Here is a 25,574-nt window from a genome sequence, read left to right as displayed (position 1 = left end):
CCAAATGGCGGATGACGCCGGTGCAGCGGGGGGGCCCGGAGGCCCTGGTGGCCCTGGTGGCCCTGGGATGGGGAACCGCGGTGCCTTCCGCGGAGGTTTCGGCCGTGGTATCCGGGGCCGGGGTCGCGGCCGTGGACGGGGCCGTGGCCGAGGCCGCGGAGCTCGCGGAGGCAAGGCTGAGGATAAGGAGTGGATGCCTGTCACCAAGCTGGGCCGCTTGGTCAAGGAGATGAAGATCAAGTCCCTGGAGGAGATCTATCTCTTTTCCCTGCCCATTAAGGAATCTGAGATCATTGACTTTTTCCTGGGGGCCTCTCTCAAGGATGAGGTTTTGAAGATTATGCCGGTGCAGAAGCAGACCCGTGCCGGCCAGCGCACCAGGTTGAAGGCGTTCTTTGCTATCGGAGACTACAATGGCCACGTCGGTCTGGGTGTTAAGTGCTCCAAGGAGGTGGCCACCGCCATCCGTGGGGCCATCATCCTGGCCAAGCTCTCCATTGTCCCTGTGCACAGAGGCTACTGGGGGAACAAGATCGGCAAGCCCCACACCGTCCCTTGCAAGGTGACAGGCCGCTGCGGCTCTGTGCCGGCGCGCCTCATCCCTGCACACGGGGGGCACTGGCATCATCTCCGCACCTGTGCCCAAGAAGCTGCTCATGATGGCTGGTATCGATGACTGCTACACCTCAGCCCGGGGCTGCACTGCCACCCTGGGCAACTTCACCAAGGCCACCTTTGATGCCATCTCTAAGACCTACAGCTACCTGACCCCCGACCTCTGGAAGGAGACTGTATTCACCAAGTCTCCCTATCAGGAATTCACTGACCACCTCGTCAAGACCCACACCAGAGTCTCTGTGCAGTGGACCCAGGCTCCAGCTGTGGCTACAACATAGGGTTTTTATACAAGAGAAGTGAAGTGAATTAAGCCTGAAAAAAGAAAAAAAAAAAAAAAGAGTAGAATGGCAACTCACAAAATGAGATATTTGCAAATCCTATATCTGATAGGATATTGATATGCAGCATATTAGAATTGCTGTAACTCAGAAACAAAAACTCCCTAAACAACCTAATTTACAAATAAACAAAGGACTTGAATGGACCTTTCCCCAAAGAAGACAGATAAATGGTCAACAAGCACACACAAAAAATGTTCAACATCATCAGTCACTAGGGAGATGCAAAATAAAACCACAATGAAATACCATGTCACACCCATTGGGATGGCTGTAATTTTTTCAAAAGAAGCAAAATAACAAATGCTGGTAAGGGTAGTAAGAAATTAAAACCCTTGGCCGGGCACAGTGGCTCATGCCTGTAATCCCAGCACTTTGCGAGGCGAGCGGATCACGAGGTCAGGAGATCGAGACCATCCTGGCTAACACGTGAAACCCCGTCTCTACTAAAAAATACAAAAAATTAGCCGGACGTGGTGGCGGGCACCTGTAGTCCCAGCTACATGGGAGGCTGAGGCAGGAGAATGGCGTGAACCTGGGAGGCGGAGCTTGCAGTGAGCCGAGATGGCGCCACTGCACTCCAGCCTGCGCTACAGAGCAAGACTCCGTCTCAAAAAACAAAGAAACAAAAAAAGAACTGAAAAGGAGGAATCACACAGATACTTGCTCACCAATGTTCATAACGCATTATTTACAATAGCCAAACGTGGAAACAAGCCAAGTATCCATCAACAGATAAATGAATAAACAAAATGTGGTCTAAACACATAAATGGAATATGCTTCAGCCATAAGAAGGAATGAAGTTCTGATGCATGCTACAATATGGGAGAATTTGAAAACATTCTACTAAGTGAAATAAGCCAGACATAAAAGTTCCAATATTATATGATTACACTTATATGACACATCTGGAATAGGTAAGTTTATAGAGACAGAAACTAGAATAGAGGTTACCAGGCCTAGAGGGAAGGGAGGGAGAGGGAGTTATTGCTTAATGGGCACAGAATTTGGGATGACAAAAAAGTTCTGGAAATAGTGGTGATGATTACATAACACTGTGGATGTACTTAATGCCACTAAATTGTACACTTAAAATGGTTATAGTGGTAAATTTTTGTTTGTTTGGTTTTGAGATGGAGTCTCGCTCTGTCGCCCAGGCCACGGTGCAGTGGCACAATCTCAGCTCCCTACAGCCTCCACCTCCTGGGTTTCAGCAATTCCCCCTGCCTCAATCTCCCAAGTAGCTGGGATTACAGGCGCTCGCCACCACGCCTGGCTAATTTTTTTTTGTATTTTTTAGTAGGGACGGGGTTTCGCCATGTTGGCCAGGCTGGTCTTGAACTCCTGACCTCAGGTGATCAGCCCACCTTGGCCTCCCAAAGTGCTGGGATTACAGGCATGACCCACCACACCTGGCCAAAATTTACGTTATGTAAATTTTACCTCAATAAAACATAAATTTGAAAATATATATAGCAAAAGAAATGACAAAAGAATTAAATGGAGGCTGGCCGTGGTGGCTCACGCCTGTAATCCCAGCACTTTGGGAGGCTGAGGCAGGTGGATCACGAGGTCAGGAGTTCGAGACCAGCCTAACCAATATGGAGAAAACCCGTCTCTACTAAAAATACAAAAAAAAAAAATTAGCCAGGGGTAGTGGCACACACCTGTAGTCCCAGCTACTCCGGAGGCTGAAGCAGAAGAATCGCATGAACCTGGGAGGCGGAGCTTGCAGTGAGCCGAGATTGTGTCACTGCACTCCAGCCTGGGCAACAGAGCGAGACTCTGTCTCAAAAAAAAGAATTAAATGGCACATTAGAGAATATATATTTAACACAAAAGAAGCAATATGGAGGAATAGAGGAGGAACAAAACAGGCAAGACAGAGAGAAAACAAATAGCACAATGGCAGACCTCAATCCCACCACTGGTAATTGTAGTAAATATTAATATATTAAACACTAATTAAAAGAAAAAGATTGGCAGAATAGATTTAAAAAACATAATCCAACTATATCTGCTAGGTATAAAACATGATGGCTACTAGAGACACAGTTTAGATTCAGACACAATATCTTAAAAGTAAAATGACAGGAGGCTGGGCGCGGTGGCTCATGCCTGTAATACCAGCAATTTGGGAGGCCGAGGCGGGCGGATCACGAGGTCAGGAGATCGAGACCATCCTGGCTAACACGGTGAAACCCCGTCTCTACTAAAAATACAAAAAATTAGCCATGCGTGGTGGCGGGCACCTGTAGTCCCAGCTACTCCAGAGGCTGAGGCAGGAGAATGGCGTGAACCTGGGAGGCAGAGCTTGCAGTGGGCCAAGATTGCACCACTGCACTCCAGCCTGGGAGACAGAGCGAGACTCCGTCCAAAAAAAAAAAAAACTGACAAAATTGAAGGGAGAAATAGATAATTCAAATTAATTGGAGATTTCTTCCTTCCTTTTTTTTTTTTTTTTTGAGACAGAGTCTTGCTAAATCTCCCAGGCTGGAGTGCAGTGGTGCCATCTTGGCTCACTTCAACCTCTGCCTCCCAGGCTCAAGCCGTTCTCCTGCCTTAACCTCTCAGGTAGCTGGGATTACAGATGCCTGCCACCACACCGGGCTAATTTTTGTGTTTTAGTAGAGACGGGGTTCCACGATGTTGGCTGGGCTGGTCTCGAACTCCTGACATCAGGTGATCCGCCCACCTTGGCCTCCCAAAGTGCTGGGATTACAGGCGTGAGCCGCCGCACCCAGGCCTAGTTGGAGATTTCAATACCTCACTTTCAATAATGGATAGAACAACTAACAGAAGATAACGAGGAAGTAGACAACTTCAACAACACTATAAACCAACTAAACTAAACCTAACAGATCTTGAAAAAATGGTCCACACAACGTCAGAACCCATATTCTTCTCAAGGGCATATGGAAGGTTCTCAAGGACAGACTATATGTTAGGCCAAAAAAAACACCTCAATAAACCTAAAAGGATTGAAGTCATGCAAAGTGTGTTCTCCAATCATAATGTAATAAAATTAGGAATCAATAACAGAAGGAAATTTGAGAAATTCACAAATAGGTGACAATTAAACAACACAATTCTAAATAACCAATGAGTCAAATAAAAAATGTCAAGAAAAAATTTAAAGTACTTTGATATGAATGTGAGTGAGGGCATAACATACCAAAACTTATGGATGTAGCTAAAGTGGCTAAAGAGGGAAATTTAGACCGGGCGTGGTGGCTCAGGCCTGTATCCCGCACTTTGGGAGGCCGAGGCGGGTGGATCACGAGGTCAGGAAATCGAGACCATCCTGGCTAACATGGTGAAACCCCATCTCTACCAAAAATATAAAAAATTAGCTGGGCGTGGCGGCGTGCACCTGTAGTCCTAGCTACGTGGGAGGCTGAGGCAGGAAAATGGCGTGAACCCGGGAGGCGGAGCTTGCAGTGAGCCAAGATTGTGCCACTGCACTTTAGCCTGGGCGACAGAGCGAGACTCTGTCTCAAAAAAAAAAAAAAAAAAAAAAAAGAAACTAGAGAAAAAGCAAACTAAACCCAAAGCAGAAAGAAGAAAGGAAATAACAAAGGTGACAGTGGAAATAAATAAAATGGAGAATAAGCCAGGCATGGTGGCTCACGCCTATAATCCCAGCACTTTGGGAGGCCAAGGCGAACGGATCACGAGGTCAGGAGTTCGAGACCAGTCTGGCCAAGATGGTGAAACCCCGTCTCTACTAAAAATACAAAAATTAGCTGGGCACGGTGGCAGGCGCCTGTAATCCCAGCTACTCGGGAGGCTGAGGCAGGAGAATCGCTTGAACCAGGGAGGTGGAGGTTGCAGTGAGCTGAGATCGTGCCACTGCACTCCAGCCTGGGTGACAGAGCAAGACTCCATCTCAAAAATAAATAAATAAATAAATAAAAATGGAGAATAAAAAATAGAGAAAAATCAGTGAAACCAAAAGTGAATTCTTTGATAAAATCAATAAAATTGACAAACCTTAAGTTGTACTGACCTACAAAAAAAAAATAGAAAAGCCTTAGATTAATAAAATCAGGAATGAAAGTAGGTACAGTAGGACTGACCTTCAGGAAATAGAAAGGATGATATGCTTGGAATAACTGGAGGCCAATAAATGAGATAGTCTATATGAAACTGACACATTTCCGAAAAGTCACAAACTAATGAAACTAATCCAAGAAGAAATTTTAAAAAGCTGAATAGGACTTTAAGAAGTAAAAAGATAACTCTCTTGGGTCCGTGCCTTCAAGATGACAAAGAAAAGAAGGAACACTGGTTGTGCCAAAAAGGGCCATGGCCATGTGCAGCCTATTTGCTGCACAAACCGTGTCCAAAGACAAGGCTGTTAACAAATTCATCATTTGAAGCAGTAGAGGCCACAGCAGTCAGTAACGTTTCTGAAACAAGCATCTTCAAAGCCTACGTGCTTCCCAAGCTGTACGTGACGCTACACTGCTGTGTGAGTTGTGCGATTCACAGCAAGGCAGTCAGGAATCCATGTCGTGCAGCCTGCAAGGACCAAACACCCCTACCTGGATTTAGACCTGTCTGTGCTGCCCCACAACCACCATCAAAGCTCATGTAAGGAGCTGAGTCCTTAAGGACTTAAGAAAAACTATTCTCGGCCGGGTGCGGTGGCTCACAATTGTAATCCCAGCACTTTGGGAGGCCAAGGCAGGTGGATCACGAGATCAGGAGTTTGAAACCAGCCTGGCCAACATGGGGAAACCTCATCTCTACTAAAAATACAAAAATTAGCTGGGCGTGGTGGCAGGTGCCTGTAATCCCAGCTACTCGGGAGGCTGAGGCAGGAAAATTGTTTGAACCTGGGAGGTTGGAGAGAGCCAAGATAGCGTCATTGTCCTCCAGCCTGGGCGACAGGGTGAGACTCTGTCTCAAAAAAAAAAAAAGAAAAAAGAAAAAAGAAAAACTATTCTCTGGAGAAAATTAAAGTAAGAAGATTAAATTAGTGACAAACAAAACAAAACCAAAACAAAAAAATAACCTCTCCATAAAGAAAACCTTAGCCCTTTTGTCTCCACTGGTGAATTCTACCAAATACATATATATATATATATATATATATATATATATATTTTTTTTTTTTTTTTTTTTTTTTTGAGACGGAGTCTGGCTCTTTCGCCCAGGCTGGAGTGCAGCGGCGCGATCTTGGCTCACTGCAAGCTCTGCCTCCCAGGTTCAAGCAATTCTCCTGCCTCAGCCTCCCGAGTAGCAGGGACTACAGGCGCCCGCCACCCCACCACACCTGGCTAATTTTTTTTCTTTTTTTTTAAGTAGAGACGGGGTTTCACCGTAGCAGCCAGGATGGTCTCTATCTCCTGACCTCATGATCTGCCCGTCTCGGCCTCCCAAAGTGCTGGGATTACAGGCGTGAGCCACTGTGCCCAGCCAACACTGAACACTATTAAATGTCATTTAAAGAAATTAAAAGGCTGAGTGCGGTTGCTCACACCTGTAATCCCAGCACTTTGGGAGGATGAGGCAGGCAGACACAAGGTCATGAGATCGAGACCAGCCTGGCCAATATGATGAAACCCCATCTCTACTAAAAATACAAAAATTAGCTGGGCGTGGTGGCGCACGCCTGTAATCCTAGCTACTCAGGAGGCTGAGGCAGGAGAATTGCTTGAACCTGGAAGGCAGAGGTTGCGGTGAACTGAGACTGTGCCACTGCACTCCAGCCTGGGCGACAGAGCAAGACAAAAAAAAAAAAGATGAATTTTATGGTATGTGAATTATATCTCAATCTTAAAAGTTTTTAAAAAGAGAGAATGAAAGAAGAGGAATTAAAGGCATGGCATGTAGACAGCATTCTGTGGGCGTCTTGCAGTAAAGATCTATGCCTTTCTTTTCTTTTCTTTTTTTTTAATTGAGACAAGGTCTTGCTGTGTCACCCAGGCTAGAGTGCAGTGATATCATCATGGCCTGGACTCCCAGGCCCAACCCAAGGGATCCTCCCACTGTAGCCTCCCCAGTGGCTGGGACTACAGGCCCATGCCACCATGCCTGGCTAATTTTCCCTTAATTTTTTTGTTGTTGTTTTTAAAGAAATGAGGTGTCACTATGTTGCCCAGGCTGGTCTCCATCTCAAATAAATAAATAAAATACCACAGACTGAGTAATTTATAAATACTAAAAATGTATTCCTCACAGTTTTAGGGGCAGGGAAGTCCTAGGTCAAGGCCAGCAGATGTGGTGTCTGGCGAGGGATTACACCCTCTTGCTGTGCCCTCACATAGAGGAAGGGGCCAAAGGGCCTAAAGAAAAGAACTCACTGCCTCAAGCCCTTGTGTAAGAGCACTAATCCCGTCCGCCCTGCCCTGGTCACCTCCCAAAGGCCCTACCTCTTAATACCATCACTTTGCAGCTTAAGTTCCAATATATGAATTTTGGATGGACACAAACATTCAAACCATAGCACACACAAAATAAGCTTAAATATTTTATTTTTTGAGACAGGGTCTTGTTTTGTCACCCAGGCTGGAGTGCAGTGGCCCCATCTCAGCTCACTGCAACCTCTGCCTCCTGGGCTCAAGCAATCCACTCACCATGGCCTCCCAAAGTGCTGGGACTACAGGCGTGAGCCACTGCACCCGGTCTTTTAAATTTTTTTTTTTTTGAGATGGAGTCTCCCTCTGTCGCCCAGGCTGGAGTGCAGTGGCGCGATCTCAGCTCACTGCAAGCTCTGCCTCCCAGGGTCATGCCATTCTCCTGCCTCAGCCTCCCGAGTAGCTGGGACCACAGGCACCCGCCACCACGCCCGGCTAATTTTTTGTATTTTTAGTAGAGACGGGGTTTCACGTGTTAGCCAGGATGGTCACAATCTCCTGACCTCGTGATCCGCCTGCCTTGGCCTCCCAAAGTGCTGGGATTACAGGCGTGAGGCTGAGGCAGGAGAAAGGCGTGAACCCGGGAGACGGAGCTTGCAGTGAGCCAAGATCGTGTCACTGCACTCCAGCCTGGGCGACACGGCGAGACTCTGTCTCAAAAAAAAAAAAAAAAAAAAAAAAAAAGAGTGACCACTGGTCGTCCTCACTGCTACACTCCCATCAGCACCATGAGAGTTTACAAATGCCATGGCAACATCAGGAAGTTACCCCATATGGTCTAAAAAGGGGAGGCATGAATAATACACCCTTTGTTTATCATATAATAAAAATAAAACCATAAAAATGGTCACCCAGCAACCCTCTGGCCCGCTCTATGGAGTGGCCATTCTTTTATTCCTCTAATTTCTTAATAAATTTGCTTTCGCTTTACTTTGTGGACTCACCCTGAATTCTTTCTTGCATGAGATCTAAGAACCCTCTCTAGGGATCTGGATCAGGACCGCTTTCTGGTAACCCCATGAACCACAGACTCACTCTCAGCCCTGGATCCCCATGCCTCTGCCACTGAGGCCTGAGGGACCACCTCTCCCGCCCCTGCCCTGAGCACTCTGGTGTCTCCGGCCAGCCCTTTCTCTCCAAGCCAGGCTCCTCCCACCCTCCCTGCCTTCTCCAGCCGTGTACCAGACACGAACCTGTGGAAGGAGAGCCCGCAGCTCCTGGGGCACCTGCATTCAGCCCAGCCCCTACTCCCTGCCCCATCCCTGGCCTCCCCCAGCCCCTGGCGGCTTCTTCTCTGCGGCCTCCTCCTAGTGGCTGGCTGAGCAAAGGACAGGAGGTAGTTAGCCTTATCATCTGCCCTGCCCCTCCAGGACTGCAGGCGCCAAGCCCCCTGCACGCCCCTACCACCCCGATGGGACCTCCCTGCTCCCAGCCAGTCAGCCTCCCAGGGAAGCTTAAGGCTGCTGCCTGGCTCCAGGGCGACGGCTGTTGGTGCTGGGGCCCAAGACGCAGGAGAGATTCAGACAGCACTTGGGGCCACACAAGACAGTGCCTGGGACGTGTGAAGCACCGCCCTCCCCTGGACGTGAGTCCACCCCAGGGCTTCAACGCCAGCCTGTGCCCACCTCACGCAGGCCTTTCTCCGCGGCTCAGGTGCTTCCTCCCCCCCACCGAAGCGCTGGTGCTAAGGTCACCGCCCTGCCCCACCGTCACTGTTCACTGATACCAGTCCTGGGCGCCCTCCTCGCAGCCCCTGCCCCACTCCACACCGGATCGACCACCAAGGCCTCTGCCTCCTACGCATCCCCAACGCCTTTTCCTTCCTTCCCGCGGACCTGCGGGGCGGGGGCGGGCCTGGCGTTTTTGAGCTGGACCCGAGCAGCCTCCTGCTGACTCCCCTGCTGTTGCCACCTCCTCATTCTCCACTCAGGAGACAAAGCGACCTCCCCGAATGCAAACCTGACCAGCCGCACTCCTTAAAATCCTTCGACGCTTCCCATTTCTCCCAGGGAAAAACTCCCCCCCCTCCTCCCCACCTGTGTCCGCGGCCCCTGCAGGACTAAGAGTCCGAGGTCTCCGCGCCGTCACCTCCCCCGACGCCCTTCCAGCTTCCCTGGGAGCCCGGGGCCATCCTCCGAGCCCACCCGCCCCCTCACCCCCGCAGACCCCCCTGCAGACCCTAGCAGTCCCCTGCGGCCCGTCTCGCCTTGCGGACGAAGCCGGGGCGCCCGAGGTCTCCGCCCTCTGAGCTTGCGTCCCCATCCCCAGGGGCCCCCAGCACAGTTCCTGGGGCAGGGCTGGAGCTCATCAGCCCCGGGACGGAAGGTTAGATTCCCAGGATCCACCGTGTCCAAGGGTTGCATTCCCACTCGAGCCCCGCCCCTCCGGCAGCCCCGCCCCTCGGCAGCCCCGCCCCTCCGGCAACCCCGAAAAGCAGAGCGCGGCGGGAGCCATTGCGAAGTTTGCCGCCAGGGGGCGCGCGGGGAGCGGGGCGCAGGGCTGGCGGGGAGTGCGGAGCGGGGCGCGGGGAGAGGGCGGGACGGGTGCTCCTCCCGGATGCCCAGGGCGCCCAGGGCCGCGGGAAAGGCGCCTCCCCAGCAGGACGCCAGGCTCTGGGGCTAGCGCTCCTCGCCGCAGAGAGAGCTTGGGGCTGGCCACGGGTGGCCTGAGGATGACTTGGGACCGCCCCCCGCTCCAACGCCAGCTGTCGCAGTCTGCTCCGCTTCCCAGAAGGACCAGACCTTTCGCTTAGGGACTTCATTTTGGGAACTCCCTTTAAAGCGCTTCATTCATGCCGCAGTGCCTTGAGGGCTAGGCTTGGCCACACCCTCCTAGGGACAGTGCTCACCCCGGCCTGAGCTTAAGAACAGGAGTTCCCCAGCCTCCTCAGACGCCCCACCTAGCCCTCCCAGCCCACCCCCCGCATATCCCCCTGCTCTGTGGTCTTGCACTGCTGCAGCGCTCCCACCACTGCCTTGCCCTTGTGCCCTCCAACCAGCGCCAGGGGTTGCGGTCAGAGCTCAAGCCCGATCTGGTCTCTCCGGGGATCAAACCTTCCTGCAGCTCCCATCGCACTCGGAGTGAACATCCAAGACCCCAGGAGAGCTCCATAAGGCCTCCACGTCTTCCTCTCCCTCTGGCTCCCCTCCCTGCCGGTGCTCCGGGATCTCCTGCCACTTCGCTACGCCCCAGCACGCCCCAAGCCCCACATCAGGCTTCTGCTCCTGCCAGTCCTTCTGCCCCAGCCATTTCCTGCCTCTGCTCAAATATTCCCAGTCAGCAAGGCCATCTCCGCCAATCCTCAGACTGCCGGTATCTGTCATTCCGATTCTTTTCTTTTCTTTCCTTAAGAGACGGAGTCTGACTCTGTCGCCCAGGCTGGAGTGCAGTGGCACAATCTCGGTTCACTGCAAGCTCCGCCTCCCGGGTCCCGCCATTCTCCTGCCTCAGCCTCCTGAGTAGCTGGGACTACAGGTGCCCGCCACCACGTCCGGCTAATTTTTTTGTATTTTTAGTAGAGATGGGGTTTCACCGTGATAGCCAGGACGGTCTCGATCTCCTGACCTCGTAATCTGCCCGCCTTGGCCTCCCAAAGTGCTGGGATTACAGGCGTGAGCCACCGCGCCCAGCCCGATTCTTTACTTTTCTATTGGCTTTTAAGCTGGGGAACCTGCCACCTGCCTTCATGAATCCCACCCAGAAGAGTCTTGGGGACTCTAGAATCATCTGGAGTCCACAAATGACCATCTCCATCAGACACCAGAAATCCTGCAGAGTGCACCTCCACCCAGTTCCTTGTCTGTGCCTCTGCATCTCTGTCCTCACAGTGGCCCCTATCCCTAAAACCAGCCCAGGTCAAAGCCTCTCCAGTCTTGACTTCTCATCCACAGGACAGGCCCACAGACCCCTGTGATCAAGATTTCCAAACCTCCCAGAGTTTGCTCAGGTAGCAACCCTGGGGGATCCTCCATCCATCCAATTATCTTCCTATCCAACCGTCTTTAAACATCCATCTTTCCACCACCTATGCATCTGTTCTTAACCCCATCATACCATCTATTCAACCATCTGTCCAACCATCCATCCATCCATCCACCCAACCAACCATCCATCCATCCATCCAACCATTCAACTGTCCATCCAACCTATCATCTACCAACCATCTATCCATCCATCAGTCCACCATCAATCCATCCATCCAATCATCCCTATCCATCCAACCATTCACCTATCCTACCATCCATCCATCAATTCATCCAACCATTCACCATCCAACCATACATCCACCCACCCAACCATGCAACCATCCACCAGCCTACGATCCATCCAAACATTCATCCAACCATCCACCATCTTACCATCCATCCATTAATCTATCCATCCAACCATTCACCATTCTACTACCCATCTAACCATTTATCTAACCATCTACCATCCTACCACCCATCTATCCATCCACCATTCTATCATCCAGCCAACATGCATTCATCTAACCCTCCATCCGTCCATCCATCCATCAATCCATCCATCCAACCACCCACCATCCTACTGTCCATCCAACCATTTATCTACCCATCTACCACCCCACTGTTCATCCATCCATCCAACATACATCCATCCTACTATCCATCCAGGCAATTATCCACCATCCACCATCTTACCATCCATCCATTAATCTATCCATCCAACCATTCACCATTCTACTACCCATCTAACCATTTATCTAACCATCTACCATCCTACCACCCATCTATCCATCCACCATTCTATCATCCAGCCAACATGCATTCATCTAACCCTCCATCCATCCATCCATCCATCAATCCATCCATCCAACCACCCACCATCCTACTGTCCATCCAACCATTTATCTACCCATCTACCACCCCACTGTTCATCCATCCATCCAACATCCATCCTACTATCCATCCAGGCAATTATCCACCATCCACCATCCTACCATCCATCCAACCATACACCACCCGAATATTTATCCCACCATCTATCCAACAATCCACCCACCCTGTATCCATCCTTCCACCCATCCAACCATTCACCCATCCCTGACCCATCCAATCATCCACCTGTATCTGTTTTTTTGGGGGGGGGGTTTGAGATAGGGGTCTCGCTCTGTCACTCAGGCTGGAGTGCAGTGGCATGATCTTGGCTCACTGCAACCTTGCCTCCTGGGTTCAAGCAATCCTCCCACCTCAGCCTCTGGTATGGTTTGGCTGTGTCGCCACCCACATCTCATCTTGAATTCCCATGTGTTGTGGGAGGGACCCAGTGGGAGGTAATTGAATCATGGGGACAGGTCTTTCCCATGCTGTTCTCGTGTTTCTGAATAAGTCTCATGAGATCTGATGGTTTTATAAGGAGGAATTTCCCTGCATAAGCTCCTTCTCTCTCTTGTCTGTCGCCATATGAGATGTGCCATTCCCCCTTCTGCCATGATTGTGAGGCCTCCCTAAGTCCAATAAACCTCTTTCTTTTGTAAATTGCCCAGTCTCACATACGTCTTTATCAGCAGCATGAAAATGGACTAATACAACCTCCCAGTGAATAGTTGGGACTACAGGCACATGCCCCCATGCCCAGCTAATTTTTGTATTCTTCTTCTTCTTTTTTTTTTTTTTTTGAGACAGGAGTCTCGCTCTGTCACCCAGGCTGGGGTGCACTGGCACCACCTCGGCTCACTGAAACTTCCACCTCCCAGGTTCAAGCGATTCTCCTGCCTCAGCCTCCTGAGTAGCTGGGATTACAGGTGCCCGTCACCACGCCTGGCTAATTTTTGTATTTTTAGTAGACACAGGGTTTTACCATCTTGGCCAGGCTGGTCTTGAACTCCTGACCTTGGGATCCACCCACCTCGGCCTCACAAAGTGCTGGGATTACAGGCATGAGCCACCACGCCTGGCCTTTTGTATTGTCAAACGTCCAGCAGCACCTCTGGTTGCGCACCTCACCTGGAGGGAAGGGAGGGCCTGGAGGACAGATTTACGTTGATTAGGCCTAACTCACAGGCAGGAGATGGCTCTGTGGACTGGGGAGGGGAGCTAAGGAACTGCTTGAAAGGGCAGGGGCTAAGACATTTGTAATCCACGAAAATGCTGGAAGCATTCCCTGCAGAGGAGGGGCTCAAAACCAGGGAGGCCTTCGGTGGACAGACATGTCATGGCCTTGCCACGCCTCTGCAGTCCTTTGCACAAAGTGGCTGAGGCCACAGGCATGGTGGCCACACAGGCTCCGTAGCCTATTCACCCCCACCAGACCCTTCCAGCAGCATGGACAGCTGGGCGCCCATCTTTCCAACAGCGAGGATGGTGTCTGAGCCCTGATCTGGCACCACCCCCTGTGGGGAGGGCAGCCAGCCTCCAGGAAGCAGGCAGAGCACACGGCATGCCTTTTGTCGAGAGCCAGTCCTTGCAGGGATGGATCCTCAAAGGGACGGGTCCTCGCAGGCTTCTCCCGCCAGCATGCCATCCTTGGCCTCCTTCGCTGCCTTGGGATTCCACAAATGACACTTGTAATCCAGGGCCTTGTTTCAGAGGAAAACCAGTGTGGCGATAAGCTTGTGTCCATCAGTTCCACTGGTCTCACTCCACGCCCTTCACCTAGAAGCAGGAGGCCTAACAGACTGGTGGAATGGTCGTAGCGGGGAGACTGCACCCCTTAACACTGAGATGCGGGCCTGTGGGGGGCAGAACAGGCTTCTAACCTGGGACCGACCTAGGAGGCCGATTCCCCACCGCCAGAATGCGGAACTGGAGGTGGCCATGCCTGTGAGAGGGCTTCTGTGGACGGACGCCAGTCACGGCCTTGCCACGCCTCTGCAGTCCTTACACAGAGTGGCCGTGACAGCTAATCGGCTATGGAGGGATTTTTCTTTCCCACTCTGGTAAGGTGGGGTCGCAGGAGTGGCAGTCCTGGCTCCCGGTCCTCTGGGGAATGTGGATCTGCTTCCCAAACACAGGAGCAGAGATGCCCTCTGGCCATGTGGGGCCGCTCGCTGCCGAGCTGACCACTGGAGAAGGGAGCTCCACGGGCCAGAGATCTCTGCAGAGGAATCTCTTCGGAGAGATCCCTGCAGGAAGGTGGGAATGCTGCCTCAGGTGAGGAGGAAGCACTGTGTCAAAACCCAGGGATTCTGGGGCACTGCTCGATATTCCCACGTCACCTAATAAAGGTCCGTGGAAAACTAGGGCAGCTCCCACAGACAGAGCTGTGAGGCTCAGAGCCGGCCTGAGTGAGGACTCGGGTCGAGGTGCCTGGTAGAGACCCCAGCCTAAGCGTGGCAGAGGGAGAAGCACATCAGATGTGTGGGGAGACAGAAGCTGTTACGGGTCGAATTGTGTCCCCTCGAATTCATATGTCGAAGGCCTAACCCCCAGGGCCTCGGAATGTGACCTTGTTTGGAAATAGGGTCTTCGCAGATGTGATTCATCAAGTTAGGATGAGTCATCCCGGGAGTGTGGGCCCCTGATCCTGTGTGACCGTGTCCTTATAAAGACGGGAAATTTGGACACAGCTCGCAGGGAGAACGCCATGTGAAGATTCGGGCAGAGATTGGGGCGCTGCCTCCACCAGCCAAGGAACAGCAAAGACGGCCAGCAAACCCCCAGAGAGTGGAGGAGAGGCCAGGTTCCCCACCACTGCCTCAGACCCAACCAGCCCTGTGGACAGCTGGAGCCTCCAGAACTGTGGGACCACACGCTGCTGCTGTTCACGCCCCGTTGGTGGCACCTCCTTACAGTGGCCCTAGCACACGAATGCAGGAGCTGTACTCACCAGTGCGGGCCCCCGACCCGCTCCTGCGTTGCAGGCCAGCAATGCCCCGACCCAGGAGCTCTGTCCTGACGTCCATGCTGCAGAGTTCCTCGCTGTGGCCTCCTCCAGCTCAAGGGACATGGCCCCTCAGCACCTAGCCCCTTCCGTCTAGGTTGCTGCCCACACAGGCCTGAGCCTGCTTCCCAGACGGCAGGCCTCTTCCTGGGGTCTGCCTCCCGGGTGGACGCCGCCGCTGCGTGCACACGTCTAGGCTCAAGTGGTGGCTGTTGGTGGTGGGCAGTGGACAGAGCTTGGTGGTCAGGCTGGGGTTGTGACATGCCTCCGGGAGAGCCTCCGTGGTGCAGGGATGAGGAGTGGGCCAGCCGCAGCGGGAGCTTCTATTCCCGGACGCAGCGTATCGCAGGTTAATTTACCATTTCCTTTGATCCTCTTCTTCCCTGCCACCTCTAAGGAGGGATTACTAGTGGCTCACAACACAGTTCCGATTTCTGTGGGAAGTGCCGCTGTGGTTTCTTCCCTGTTTGGGGTGAGAAATTCTTTCTCTTAGTGAAGGACAGTCACCGAGGACAGGATGCAGAGTGCAAACGTGGGCTGTGCCGTGAACCTCCGTCGGCCGCTGTGCTCTGCCTGGGACATCACCCCCTTCCCGCCAGTTCCTGCAGGAAGCCGCCAGTGGGAGCTGCTGGCAGGAGACTGAAAGGCAGGAGGCGGCTAGGGCCTTGCTCGCCACCCCTCCCTGCTCAGGTGCTGCCTCTGCAGCCAAACGTGCCCCGCAGCGCCCACGGGGTGCTGGCTCTGCTGGGATCCAGGCAGAGGCACATGAAGGTTTGCAGGGCCCAACAGGCACATTCTTTAAGCTCCTCTTTAAGGTACAAGGATACATACACACACACACACACACACACACACACACACACACACACACACACACAATGTATATTTTAATATAGAAATATGTTTTCTTTGTTTACTTTTGGCTAAATTGTGTCCCTGCCCCCACCAAGTCATATGTTGAAGTCCTAACCCCTATCCCTCAAAATGTGACTGTATTTCGAGATGGAGTCTTTAAATAAGGTCACTAGAGTGTGAGGTCCCTAATCCCATCTGACGGATGCCCTCATAAGAGATCAGGACACACACAGGGAAGACCACGTGAAGACACAGGGAGAAGGCAGCGTCTACAAGCCAAGGAGGGGGCCTCTGGAGAACCCAAGCCTGTTGACACCCCTTTTCAGACTTCTGGCCGCCAGAACTGTGAGAAATAAAGTTCCATTGTCGGCCAGCCATGGTGGCTCAAGCCTGTAATCCCAGCACTTTGGGAGGCCGAGGCAGGTGGATCACTTGAGGTCAGGAGTTCAAGACCAGCCTGGCCAACATAGTGAAAAAAAATTGTATTTTTGTATTTTGGGTCTCTACCAAAAATACAAAAACTAGCTGAGCATGGTGGTGGGCACCTGTAGTCCCAGCTACTGGGGAGGGTGAGGTGGGAGAATCACTTGAACCCAGGAGACAGAGGGTGCAGTGAGCCGAGATCGCACCCCTGCATTCCAGCCTGGGCAACAGAGTAAGACCTTGCCTCAAAAAGAAAAAAATCCATTGTTTAAGCTGCCCAGGCTGTAGTATTTTGTTTTGGCAGCCCTGGCAGACTGTAGATAGATGGACAGATGGTGTGGAGAGAGATGTAGAGATATGTGTATTTATTTAAGGTATGTAAATTATTTGTCACATGGCTCTGCAAGTACATTTCTGGGGTCCCTCCCAGGGCCCTGAGAAAGGGCGTGAAGGTAAGGGTCCCTGACTCTCAAACCTCACCAGCCTCACGGCCCTACATGGCTGGTCTCCGGGCACCTCGGCCCCTGGTCTACTCCCTGACCCCTGCCTGCACCTCTAAATGAGTTCGAAGCAGAGAGCTCCAGTTTCTGCAGGCCCCACCCAGCGCGTTCTCGCCCCAGGCCTGCCACCCTGCCTGCCTCCTTACTAGTTTGGTGCCTGCTGCTCTCATGGGCTCCCACATTCGGAAATACCCAAGGTGGTGGGCATTGTCTCCACGTTCATCTGGACAGCCCACCTTCGGGGACAATAAGCCCAGCCCCAAGGATCACTCTGCTCCCAGGGAGACAGCAGGACTGTCTGCAGGGAATGTAGCTTGGCCGGCTCCCAGCTGGGGGGTGAGATGCCAGAGTCCTCACCTGCAAGCATTTCAAATGCACACCCTCGCTGCTTCAGGGGTGACAGGGGTGGGAATCACTGCATTTTGCCTGTCAGGATATGGGCTCTGAATTCCCTCCCCTCCTGTAGGTAGGACAGGAGAGGGTATGACATGAGGCTGCCAGAGCTGTGTAGCTTATAGGACTCTCGCTCAGTCACCTGGGCTGGAATACAGGGGTGCAATCTTGGCTCACTGTAACCTCTGCCTCCGGTTCAAGTGATTCTCCTGCCTCAGCCTCCTGAGTAGCTGGGATCACAGGCATGTGCCACCACACCCGGCTGATTTTTGCATTTTTGGCTGAGATGGGGTTTCACCACGTTGGCCAGGCTGGTCTCAAACATCTGCCTTGGCCTCCCAAAGTGCTGGGATTATAGGCGTGAGCCACCGTGCCTGGCCAAGCTGTGTAGCTTCTGTCACTTCCTTGAAAGCCCAGGGGTAGAAGCCTGGGCCCTTGGTTGGGTCTCTCTTTGGAATCACTAAGCAAAACCCAACTGTGGGATCTGGTTGCTTGTCTGCCCCCTCCCTCCCACTTGCCCAGACACTGTGGTTGGGGGCTGCGCTGGGGTTCCACTGCCGTAACAAAGGACCACAAATTGCATGCTACAAATGGCAGAAATGCATTCACACAGCTCTGGAGGCCGGATGGCAAGGTGCCACAGGGCTGCGCTTCCTCTGAAGGCTGAGAGGAGGCCCCTCCCTCGCTGCTCTCCTAGCAGCATCTGGTGTGGGGCCACAGTCCTGCTTTCCTCAGCTTGAAGCTGCAGCACTTCGAGCTCTGCCTCAGTTGTCACATGGTGGATGGTTAATTTTATGTCAACTTGACTGGGCAAGGGGGTGCCCAGATAGCGGGTAAATGTGATTTCTGGGTATGTCTGTGAGGGTGTTTCTGGAAGAAGTTGGCACTTGAATTAGTATAGTAAACTGAGTAAAGAAGACCCACCCTCACCAGTGTGGGTGAGCACCGTCCAATCTGAGGGCCTGAAAAGGACAAAAAGGTGGAAGAAGAATTTGCTTCTGTTTGAGCTGGGATGGCCATCTTCTCCTGCCCTCGGGCCTTGGACTCAGACTAATGACACCATGGCTGTCTTCCTTCTCCAGCATGCAGGCGACAGACTGACAGATCATGGCACTGCTCAGCCATGTACGATGTACATAGAAGCCTACTGGGGAGCCTCTGAGAATTTTGCTTTCATAATAAAGAGATAAACATCTCTGTAACTACCATTTCCCCATTCTTACAGCCAGAACATGGTGTGATGTCTGGAGCTGTGGCAATCCTTTTGTGACCATGAGGGAAAGTCACAGAATTGCAAAGCCTGTCCCTGCAATTGCTGGCCCTTACAGCACTGGGCTGCTGAAGTAATGCCAGTCACATCTACCTCCAGGATTCCTGTTATGGGAGAAAAATAAATCCCTATTGGTTCAAATCACCACACTTGGAGTTTCTGCTGTGAAGGCAAAAGTGCTTCTGATACATTATCCATCTACGTATCCATCCATCCTATAGTTAACAAAGTTTTTATTTATTTATTTTTTGGAGATGGGGGCTCACAATGTTGCCCACCCTGGCTGGTCTCCAACTCCTGAGCTCAAGCAATCCTCCTGCCTCAGCCTCCCAAAGTGCTGGGATTATACATGTGAGCCACCACACCTGGCCTAGATTTTAAGCAAATGAGTGACATGGTTAAACCTGCTTTTTAGAAAGGATTGGAGGAGGCTGGTGTGGTAGCTCATGCCTGTAATCCCCTTTGGGAGGCCAAGGCGGGCGGATCACTTGAGGCCAGGAGTTCCAGACCAGTTTGGCCAACATGGCAAAATTCCATCTCTACTAAAAATACAAGTGGCACTTGTAGTTACTTGGGAAGTACTACTTGTACTTGGGAAGCTGAGACATGAGAATCACTGGAACCCAGGAGGCGGAGATTGCAGTGAGCCGAGATCACGCCACTGCACTCCAGCCTGGGCAACAGAGTGAAACTCCATCTCAAAAGGAAAAAAAAGCCTCTGATCCCAGCACTTTGGGAGGCTGAGGTGGGTGAATCACTTGAGGTTAGTAGTTCAAGACCAGCCTGGCCAACATGGTGAAACCGTGTCTCTACTAAAATTACAAAAATTAGCCGGGTGTGGTGGCAGGCGCCTGTAATCCCAGCTACTCGAGAGGCTGATGCAGAATTGCTTGAACCCGAGAGGTGGAGGTTGCAGTGAGCCGGGATCATGCCACTGCACTCCAGCCTGGGCAAGAATGAGACTCCATCTAAAAAAAAAAAAAATTAAGGATTGGAGGAAAGAATAGAGGAAACAGAGGGAACGCAGGTGAAGGAGCTTATTCCTGAGGTGTCAGCCTGTAGGAAGTTGTTAACTGTTAGCAGGATTAAAGAAATTAAAGTGTTGAGGGATTCTCAGATTTGCACCAAACCAAGCTCTCTTAGCCCTCTAGAGTAGGGATATTTTTCCCCCAGACCTGACGTATCTTCACCTTTTGAGACGGGGTCGGGATTCTCCCTCATCCCACTGCTGCTTCTAAACCATTCTTCTGCCACCCTGGAGAGAAATCCATGTTCCACCCGGGCATCATGCCGCTGGTCGCCTCACCTGGGCTGAGGGCCAGGGTCAGTCCAGCCAGCAGACAAAACCAAGAAGGTCTTCCCCAAAGCTGGGCCCGGTCAGGCAGGTGGAGGGCTCCTCTCCACAGAGGCTTGGCAGAGCACAGTGGGAAGTGCAAACTCCCTTGGGCAATGCCGAGGGTCGGGCAGGAGTATCCCCTGGCCCGTAACCAAGAAGCGAGCAAGGGGAACGCGTCGATGGTCACCCGCAGGGATGGAGAAGCAGCGCCACAGGGCAGCAGCGGGGCTCAAAAGGGGGCGTGAGGCCTCAAGAAGCTCGCAGACCTCCGGGAGGCATGCGGCCCGCGCCTCCCTGCAGTTCCCCTCTGCCCGGCCCTGCGGCCGCGTGGGGTGGCCTCGGCGTCCGGGAGAACAGCCCCTCTGGGCCGACTCCGTGTTCACGCCTCAGCGTCAGTGACGGCGCCAGGCACTAGCAAGGACACAGGGAGGTTCGCGTGGGGCTCGGGATCACCGCCGAATGCGCGTATCGCACCAAGTAACGCGCAGCGGACAGCCCCGCGACACAAAGCCGAGGAAATCGCTGGCAGCGCCCGTCCTCGCGGCCGCGCTTTTGGGAGGGGAGAGCGACAACACGGAAGTCGGCACGCGATGACTCCCGCGCAGCGCCGGCGCTAGAGCCCGGCCCAGGCGGAACCCCGCTCCGCCACTGCTTGCGTTTCCTTGGGGGGCGCTTCCGGCAGCGGCGCCACTCGCGGCCCCACGTGACTGGCGAGCGCCGGGAGGGGGTGCGCAGGCGCGCCCATCCGCTCCCGCCCTCCGGGTCTCCTCAGTCTGGCGGTCAGGGGGCGCGTCTGTCTACTCTGCGGACAGGTCACGTTCGGCAGCAGGCCTTTGTCGCGTCCGTCCGGCCTTGGCATCAGCTCGGAGAAGGCGGGTGGGAGGAGCAGGCCGCGATGGGAAGGAGGGGAGGCCCAGGAGCCGGCGCCGGCCCTGAAGAGCCGCACAAGGAGCCCGCCCGCCGCCACGAGCAGGCGCCCGGGACAGGGAAGCCCCGGCGCGCTGGGGCCTTGGGGAGGCGAGGTAGGAGGCAGGCGGCCCGGGCTGCGCGGGAGCAGGGATGGCCCAGGGCTGTGGCGTGGGAGTTGCGCAGGCGGGATTCGAAGAGGGCTCCCGGCGGGAGGCGTCAGTCCGGGGGCGTACGCGAGCGATGGCTGTGACCGCTGAGGGAGAGGACCAGGCTTCCCACAGCGCCGCCGCTCCCGGAGGAGACAGCCGTGGCCCGAAGCCCCAGGAGCGCCGGCAGGTGGACGGGAGGAGCGAGACTCTGTCTCAAAAAACATAAAATAAAATCATAAAATAAAATAACACGTTATGATGCTCCATTTGGTCCAGCCGCTTAGCGTGGCTGCTGACGAATGCAGACACAGCAAGGGAAGGGAAACACCTCCGCACGTGGGGGAATTTATATGTGAGATTTGCTCCCAAGTCAGCAGGGGTAACAAGTGACGTTGCTTGGCAGGGCGCGGTGGCTCACGCCTGTAATTCCAGCACTTTGGGAGGCCGAGGCGGGTGGATCACCTGAGGTCGGGAGTTCGAGACCAGCCTGACCAACATGGTGAAACCCCGTTTCTACTAAAAATATAAAAATTAGCGTTGGGCGCCTGTAATCCCAGCTACTCAGGAGGCTGAGGCAAGAGAATTGCTTGAACCCAGGAAACGAGGTTGCAGTGAGCCGATACGGTGCCACTGCACTCCAGCCTGGGAGACAGAGTGACTCCACCTCAAAAAAAAAAAAAAAAAAAAGTTCCTATATGATATGGAAAGATGTCTACAATCTCTTTGTTTTTTTTTTTTTTTTTTTTTTTTTTGACGGAGTCTCACTCTGTTGCCCAGGCTGGAGTCCAACGGCGTGATCTCGGCTCACTGCAACCTCCGCCTCCCAGCTTCAAGCGATTATCCTGCCTCCGCCTCCCGAGTAGCTGGGACTACAGGCGCTGCCACCATGCCCGGCTAATTTTTCTATTTTTTAGTAGAGACGGGATTTTGCCATGTTGGCCAGTCTGGTCTCGAACTCCTGACCTCAGGTGATCTGCCTGCCTTGGCCTCCCAAAGTGCTGGGATTACAGGTGTGAGCCATCGCATCTGGCCTACAATCTACTTTTAAGTGAAAAAAGCAAGGTGCAGAACAACATACATGGTATGCTGCCTTTTGGGTGGTAATGGGGGAAAATATTTGCTTATTGTTGCGAAAAGAAACACTGGAGAATACACAAGAAACTAATAGTGGTTCCTTGAAGGCAGGGAAATGGAGTGGGGATGGAGGTACAGGGTAGGCAGGGAACACAGGCCACAGGGAGTCTCAATGTCTATTTTTTTAATGACAAAGGATAAAGATTAAAACAATACTTAGGAAAAAAGGAAAGGGAAAGTACACTGAAGTGGCCAGTCATGTGAGAACGCTTACTGGAAAGGGCAGAAAAGTGGAAGGAGGTAAGGGATAAAGGAAGCAGTTTTGAATTTTATTTTAATCTAATCCATTGAATTGATAATTAGTGATTGGTAACATGGTTCGAAAGTTTAAAAGTTACCCTCTCTCGTTTTCCAGCCACCGAGTTCCCTCCCCACAGGCAACCAAACCTCTTTTGATCTGTCCAGAAGTATTTCATACATGTGAAAACGCATACTGTGCTCATGTGCATCCAGTTTCCCTTCTCTTTACACCACGGGAGGACAGGGTACAATCCTACTCCCTATTCTTCACACTCTTTTATACTCAGGACCCCGTCTAAACCTAATGACCTCCCAAAGGCTGCAAAAGAGTGCCTTCGTTTTTGTGACTATAGTATTCTGCTCAATGGATGGACCATGATTTATTAGCTGGCCCCCTGCCCATGGACACTGAGCCTTTTCCAGTGCTTTGCTGTACTGAACAATACTCCAACAAATACCCTTATACCGAGGTCGTATTGCTTATGTGCAAGTTTATGGGATAGAATTTCCAGAACTGCTGGGTCAAAACACTTATGTAATTATAATGTGGACAGCGGTGATCACATTGCATCTGAATTAGGTGTGTGCCCATTTGTACCTTACCAGTAATGTGGTAGAGCTCCTCCAGTAATGTATGTTTCAAAGTTATGGACTGCATGTTCACGTCCCCCCAAAATTCACAGGAAATCTCACTATCCAATGTGATGATATTTGGAGACGGGACCTTTGGGAGGTCGTTGGGTTCAGGTGAGGTCATGAGGGTGGAGGCACTGATGTTCTTACGGGAAAAGGAGGAGACTGGAGCTTGCTCTCTTTGCAATGTGAGGGCACAACAAGAGGGCTGTCCCCACCAGACACCAAAGCTGCTGGCACCCCTATCTTGGACATGCCATCCTTCCGAACTAGGAGACACATTTCTGTCGTTTAAGCCACCCAGTCTGGTATTTTGTAACAGCACCATGAACTAAGACACAAAGTGTTTATCTTTGCCAGTCTGATACCGAATGGTATCTATATTTTTTCTTATAAACATTTTATTAAGGAAAGTTTTTTGTTGCTTGTTTTTTTGTTTTGTTTTTGTTTTTGTTTTTGAGACGGAGTCTCACTCTGTCGCCCAGGCTGGAGTGCAGTGGCGCGATCTCAGCTCACTGCAAGCTCCACCTCCCGGGTTCATGCCATTCTCCTGCCTCAGCCTCCTAAGTAGCTGGGACTACAGGCGCCCGCCACCACGCCTGGCTAATTTTTTTGTATTTTTAGTAGAGACGGGGTTTCACATGTTAACCAGGATGGTCTCGATCTCCTGACCTCGTGATCCGCCCACTTCAGCCTCTCAAAGTGCTGGGATTACAGGCGTGAGCCACCGCGTCCAGCCTACTAATTTTTGTATTTTTAGTAGAGATGGAGTTTCACCTTCTTGGTCAGGCTGGTCTTGTACTCCTGACCTCGTGATCCTCCCGCCTCGGCCTCTCAAAGTGCTGGAGTTACAGGTGTGAGCCACTGTGCCCGGCCTCTTTTTTCTTTTTTTTTTGAGATGGAGTGTCACTGTGTCACCCAGGCTGGAGTGCAATGGCACGATCTCGGCTCACTGCAACCTCCACCTCCCAGGTTCAGGCGATTCTCCTGCCTCAACCTCCCGAGTAGGTGGGATTATAGGCACATGCCCAGCTAATTTTTGTATTTTCAGTAGAGGCAGGGTTTCGCCATTTTGGCCAGCCTGATCTCAAACTCCTGACCTCAGGTGATCTGCTCACCTCGGCCTCCCAAAGTGCTGGGATTACAGGCATGGCCACGCCTGGCCAAAATGCACGACTCTTAACTGTAAATTCTGAAAATGGCTGCACCTGTGTAGCCGCCCCCCCCCACCCCCGCTCAATAAAAATCTAAGCGTATCCATCACCCTAGAAGTTCCTTTGTGTCCCTCCCTCCCAGTCCCTGCTCATGATCTTGCCCTGAGGCAGCTGCTGGTCCCCTCTTTTTCTGCCGTGGATGAGTTCTGCCTCTGCGAGGACTCACCAGTGGGCAATCTTGCAGCAGGCTTCTCTCCATCAGCTCAGGGAGCTTCATCAACATCGGGTGCACCGCCAGCTCCTCTCTTTCATCCACGCATAAGATCCTGTTGTGTGAATATTCTGCAGTTGGTCTATCTGTTCTCCTGTGGGTGGGCACAGGGGTTGGGGAAAGCTCCTATGAGCATCAGAGGACACATCCTTTGTGGTTACACCTTTCACTTCTTTTCTGGATGACACCTGGGGGTAGAATCTTCAGGTCAAGTGGCAGGTGCGTGTTAACATGTTAACAGTGCTTGGTGTTGTCAGTCTTCAGAGCTGGCGTGTAGTGGTATCTTGTTGTGGGACTTTTTTGTTTGTCTTTTGTTTTGTGACAAGGTCTCTCTCTGTTACCCAGGCTGGAGTGCAGTGGCACAATCATGGCTCGCTGTAGCCTTGATCCCCCAGGCTCAAGCAGTCTTCCCACTTCAGCCTCCCGAGTAGCTGGGACCATCGGTATGCACCACCACACCCAGCTAATTTTTTACTTCTTGTGGAGACAGGGTCTCACTATGTTGGCCAGGCTGGTCTTGAACTCCTGGGCTCAAGCAGTCCTCACACCTGGGCCTCCCAAAGTGTTGGGATTATAGGCATGAGCCACCACGACTGGCCTTGGTGTGTTTTGTTTTGTGTTTTTGTTGTTTTCAAGACACTGTCTCGCTCTGTCATTCAGGCTGGAGTGCTGTGGCATGATCCCAGCTCACTGCAACCTCCAGCTCCCAGGTTCAAGTGATTCTTCTGCCTCAGCCTCCCGAGTAGCTGGGATTACAGGTGCACGCCACCACGCCCGACTAATTTTTGTATTTTTAGTAGAGACGGTGTTGGTCGGGCTGGTCTCAAACTCCTGACCACAGGTGGTCTGTCCACCTCGGCCTCCCGAAGTGCGGGATTACAGGTGTGAGCCACCACGCCCAGCCCCTCGGTGGGTTTTGAGTCGCATTTCCCTGTGACTGATGATGTTGAGCACTTTTTCAGGTGTTTATTAGCCATTTGTGTAACTTCCTTTGTGCAAAGTCTATCAGATCTGCTGCCACAAACAGAGACCTCACCTGCTGCAGTTTGTTTTCAAGGGCAGCCTCCTCTCCAGCTTCCGCCTGTCTCCACCCGCTCTCCAGTGCCTTCCAGGAGTTTTTTTAACATGTCTATTTTTGTTCA

At 52.3% G+C, this 25,574-nt stretch overlaps 1 long non-coding RNA gene and 1 pseudogene across 1 annotated transcript; one reads left to right on the top strand and one right to left on the bottom strand.

Annotated features, from left to right (window-relative positions):
- LOC453203 (small ribosomal subunit protein uS5-like) lies at positions 1–930 on the top strand (annotated as a pseudogene).
- Positions 931–12,808: 11,878 nt separating this feature from the next.
- LOC134808321 (uncharacterized) lies at positions 12,809–20,564 on the bottom strand. Its single transcript, XR_010151041.1, has 2 exons — positions 19,797–20,564; positions 12,809–15,628 (listed from the first exon to the last, which is right to left on the bottom strand). It is a non-coding gene; the product is annotated as an uncharacterized LOC134808321 (long non-coding RNA).
- Between the last annotated feature and the right edge of the window lie 5,010 nt (positions 20,565–25,574).

Source organism: Pan troglodytes, chromosome 15 (assembly GCF_028858775.2).
Source record: "Pan troglodytes isolate AG18354 chromosome 15, NHGRI_mPanTro3-v2.0_pri, whole genome shotgun sequence".
Lineage (NCBI taxonomy): Eukaryota > Metazoa > Chordata > Mammalia > Primates > Hominidae > Pan > Pan troglodytes.
This window is presented reverse-complemented; position numbering and strand designations above follow the sequence as displayed.